The sequence below is a fragment of the Gorilla gorilla genome, chromosome 5, assembly GCF_029281585.2.
Source record: "Gorilla gorilla gorilla isolate KB3781 chromosome 5, NHGRI_mGorGor1-v2.1_pri, whole genome shotgun sequence".
Classification (NCBI taxonomy): Eukaryota; Metazoa; Chordata; class Mammalia; order Primates; family Hominidae; genus Gorilla; species Gorilla gorilla.
In genome coordinates this window covers 170,595,488-170,600,842 of record NC_073229.2, presented here as the reverse complement: position 1 = coordinate 170,600,842, position 5,355 = coordinate 170,595,488, and positions in this window count along the sequence as shown.

Below are 5,355 nucleotides of genomic sequence, written 5' to 3'. Positions count from 1 at the left end.
GACCTCCCTTGGGAGATCAATCCCCCGTCCTCCTGCTCTTTGCTCCGTGAGAAAGATCCATCTACGACCTCAGGTCCTCAGACCGATCAGCCCAAGAAACATCTCAGCAATTTCAAATCCAGTAAGTGGCCTCTTCTTACTCTCTTCTCCAACTTCCCTCACTATCCCTCAATCTCTTTCTCCTTTCAATCTTGGCACTACGCTTCAATCTCTCCCTTCTCTGAATTTCAATTCCTTTCATTTTCTGGTAGAGACAAAGGAGACACGTTTTATCCATGGACCCAAAACTCTGGCGCCGGTCACAGACTGGGAAGGCAGGCTTCCCTTGGTGTTTAATCATTGCAGGGACGCCTCTCTGATTATTCACCCACGTTTCAAGGGTGTCAGACCACGCAGGGACGCCTGCCTTGGTCCTTCACCCTTAGCAGCAAGTCCCGCTTTTCTGGGGAAGGGGCAAGTACCCCAACCCCTTCTCTCCTCATCTCTACCCTTTCTCTGCTTTTCTGGGGGAGAGGCAAGTACCCCTCAACCCCTTCTCCTTCACCCTTAGCGACAAGTCCCACTTTTCTGGGGAAAGGGCAAGTACCCCAACCCCTTCTCTCCTTGTCTCTACCCCTTCTCTGCTTTTCCGGGGAAAGGGCAAGTACCCCAACCCCTTCTCTCCTTGTCTCTACCCCTTCTCTGCTTTTCTGGGGAAAGGGCAAGTACCCCAACCCCTTCTCTCCGTGTCTCTACCCCTTCTCTGCTTTTCTGGGGGAGGGGCAAGTACCCCTCAACCCCTTCTCCTTCACCCTTAGCAGCAAATCCTGCTTTTCTAGGGGAGAGGCAAGTACCCCTCAACCCCTTCTCCTTCACCCTTAGCAGCAAGTCCCACTTTTCTAAGGGGCAAGAACCCCCAATCCCTTATTTCCGAGCCCCAACCTCTTATCTCTGTGCCCCAATCCCTTATTTGTGCACCCCGACCTCTTATCTCTGTGCCCCAATCACTTATTTCCACACCCTGACCTCTTATCTCTGTGCCCCAATCCCTTATTTCCATGCCCCAACCCTTTCTCTGCTTTTCTGGAGGGCAAGAATACCCCACCCCTTCTCCATGTCTCTACTCTTTTCTCTAGGCTTGCCTCCTTCACTATGGGCAAGCTTCCACCTTCCATTCCTCCTTCTTCTCCCTTAGCCTGTATTCTTAAGAACTTAAAACCTCTTCAACTCTCACCTGACCTAAAATCTAAGTGTCTTATTTTCTTCTGCAATGCCACTTGACCCCAATACAAACTCGACAGTAGTTCCAAATAGCCAGAAAATGGCACTTTCCATTTTTCCATCCTACAAGATCTAAATAATTCTTGTTGTAAAATGGGCAAATGGTCTGAGATGCCTGACGTCCAGGCATTCTTTTACACATCAGTCCCTTCCTCGTCTCTGTGCCCAGTGCAACTCATCCCAAATCTTCCTTCTTTCCCTCCCGCCTGTCCCCTCAGTCCCAACCCCAAGCGTTGCTGAGTCTTTCTAATCTTCCTTTTCTACAGACCCATCTGACCTCTCCCCCCTTCACCAGGCCAAGCTAGGTCCCAATTCTTCCTCAGCCTCCACTCCTCCACCCTATAATCCTTTTATCACCTCCCCTCCTCACACTCGTTCTGGCTTACAGTTTCGTTCCATGACTAGCCCTTCCCCACCTGCCCAGCAATTTACTCTTAAAAAGGTGGCTAGAGCTAAAGGCAATAGGCAAGGTTAATGCTCCTTTTTCTTTATCCCAAATCAGATAGCGTTTAGGCTCTTTTTCATCAAATATAAAAATCCAGCCCAGTTCATGGTTCATTTGGCAGCAACCCTGAGACGCTTTACAGCCCTAGACCCTAAAAGGTCAAAAGGCCATCTTATTCTCAATATACATTTTATTACCCAATCTGCTCCTGACATTAAATAAAACTCCAAAAATTGGAATCTGGCACTCAAACCCCACAACAGGACTTAATTAACCTCACCTTCAAGGTGTACAATAATAGAAAAAAGTTGCAATTCCTTGCCTCCACTGTGAGACAAACCCCACCTACATCGCCAGCACACAAGAACTTCCAAACGCCTGAACCGCAGCAGCCAGGTGTTCCTCCAGCACCTCATCCCCCAGAAGCTTGCTACAAGTGCCAGAAATCTGACCACCAGGCCAAGGAATGCCTGCAGCCCAGGATTCCTCCTAAGCCATGTCCCATCTGTGTGGGACCCCACTGGAAATCGGACTGTTCAACTCACCTGGCAGCCACTCCCAGAGCCCCTGGAACTCTGGCCCAAGGCTCTCTGATTGACTCCTTCTTGGCTTACCGGCTGAAGAATGATGCTGCCTGATCGCCTCGGAAGCCCTGTAGACCATCACGGACGCCGAGCTTTAGGTAACTCTCACAGTGGAGGGTAAGTCCATCCCCTTCTTAATCAATACGGAGGCTACCCACTCCACATTACCTTCTTTTCAAGGGCCTGTTTCCCTTGCCTCCATAACTGTTGTGGGTATTGATGGCCAGGCTTCTAAACCTCTTAAAACTCCCCAACTTTGGTGCCAACTTGGACAACACTCTTTTATGCACTCTTTTTTTAGTTATCCCCACCTGCTCAGTTCCCTTATTAGGCTGAAATATTTTAACCAAATTATCTGCTTCCCTGACTATTCCTGGACTACAGCCACATCTCATTGCTGCTCTTCTCCCCAACCCAAAGCCTCCTTCGTGTCTTCCTCTCATAACCCCCCGCCTTAACCCACAAGTATAGGACATCTCTACTCCTTCCCTGGCAACCGATCACATGCCCATTACCATCCCATTAAAACCTAATCACCCTTACCGCACTCAACGCCAATATCCCATCCCACAGCATGCTTTGAAAGGATTAAAGCCTGTTATCACTCACCTGCTACAGCATGGCCTTTTAAAGCCTATAAACTCTCCTTACAATTCCCCCATTTTACCTGTCCTAAAACCAGGTAAGCCTTACAAGTTAGTTCAGGATCTATGCCTTATCAACCAAATTGTTTTGCCTATCCAACCCATGGTGTCAAACCCATATACTCTCCTATCCTCGATACCTCCCTCCACAATCCATTTTTCTGTTCTGGATCTCAAACATGCTTTTTTTTACTATTCCTTTGCACCCTTCATCCCAGCCTCTCTTCGCTTTCACTTGGACTGACCCTGATGCCCATTAGGCTCAGCAAATTACCTGGGCTGTACTGCCGCAAGACTTCACGGACAGACCCCATTACTTCAATCAAGCCCAAATTTCATCCTCATCTGTTACCTATCTCGGCATAATTCTTGTAAAAACACACATGCTCTCCCTGCTGATCATGTCCGATTAAGCTTCCAAACCTCAATCCCTTACAAAACAACAACTCCTTTCCTTCCTAGGCATGGTAAGTGTGGTCAGAATTCTTACACAAGAGCCAGGACCACACCATGTAGCCTTTCTGTCCAAACAACTTGACCTTACTGTTTTAGCCTAGCCCTCATGTCTGCATACAGCGGCTGCCACTGCTTTAATACTTTTAGAGGCCCTCAAAATGACAAACTATGCTCAACTCACTTTCTACATTTCTCATAACTTCCAAAATCTATTTTCTTCCTCATACCTGACGCATATACTTTCTGCTCCCTGGCTCCTTCAGTTGTACTCACTCTTCGTTAAGTTCCACATTTACCATTGTTCCTGGCTGGGACTTCAATCCAGCCTCCCACATTATTCCAGATACCACACCTGACCCTCATGACTGCCTCTCTCTGATCCACCTGATGTTCATTCCATTTCCCCACATTTCCTTCTTCCCTGTTTCTCACCCTTATCACGCTTGATTTATTGATGGCAGTTCCACCAGGCCTAATCGCCACACAACAGCAAAGGCAGGCTATGCTATAGTACAAGCCACTAGCCTGCCTTTTAGAACCTCTCATTTCCTTTCCATCGTGGAAATCTATCCTCAAAGAAATAACTTCTCAGTGTTCCATCTGCTATTCTACTACTCCTCAAGGATTATTCAGGCCCCCTCCCTTCCCTCCACATCAAGCTCGAGGATTTGCCCCCATCTAGGACTGGCAAATTAGTTTTACTCAGCATGCTCTGAGTCACAAAATCTAAAATACCTCTTAGTCTAAGTAGACACTTTCACTAGATAGGTAGAGGCCTTTCCTACAGGGTCTGAGAAGGCTACCGCAGTCATTTCTTCCCTTCTGTCAGACATAATTCCTCAGTTTAGCCTTCCCACCTCTATACAGTCTGATAACAGACCAGCCTTTATTAGTCAAATCAGCCAAGCATTTTTTCAGGCTCTTAGTATTCAGTGACAGACTAATGGTCTATTAAAAACACACCTCACCAAGCTCAGCCACCAACTTAAAAAGGACTGGACAATACTTTTACCACTTTCCCTCCTCAGAAGTCAGACCAGTCCTCAGAATGCTAGAAGGTACAGCCATTTAAGCTCCTGTATAGACGCTCCTTTTTATTAGGCCCCAGTCTCATTCGACACCAGACCAACTTAGACTGTGCCCCAAAAAAACTTGTCATCCCTACTATCTTTAGTCATACTCCTGTTCGCCGTTCTCAACTACTCATACATGCTCTGCTCTTGTTTACGCTGCTGGTTTACACTGTTTCTCCAAGCCATCACAGCTGATATCTCCTCGTGCTATCTCCAAACTGCCACTCTAAACTCTTGAAGTAAATAAATAATCTTTGCTGGCAGGACTATGCTGAATCTCCTTAGGCACTCTCTAATCAGATGTCCTAGGTCCTCCCAATTCTTAGTCCTTTTATACCTGTTTTTCTCCTTCTCTTATTCCATTTAGTTTGTCAATTCATCCAAAACCATATCCAGGCCATCACCAATCATTCTATACGACAAATGTTTCTTCTAACAACCCCACAATATCACCCCTTACCACAAGACCTCCCTTCAGCTTAATCTCTCCCACTCTAGGTTCCCACGCCACCCCTGATCCCGCTTGAAGCAGCCCTGAGAAACATTGTCCTTTCTCTCTCCATACCACCCCCCAAAACTTTTCGCCGCGCCAACACTTCAACACTATTTTGTTTTATTTTTCTTATTAATATAAGAAGGCAGGAATGTCAGGCCTCTGAGCCCAAGCCAAGCCATTTCATCCCCTGTGACTTGCACGTATACGCCCAGATGGCCTGAAGTAACTGAAGAATCACAAAAGAAGTGAAAAGGCCCTGCCCTGCCTTAACTGATGACATTCCACCATTGTGATTTGTTCCTGCCCCACCTTAACTGAGTGATTAACCCTGTGAATTTCCTTCTCCTGGCTCAGAAGCTCCCCCACTGAGCACCTTGTGACCCCCGCCCCTGCCCAC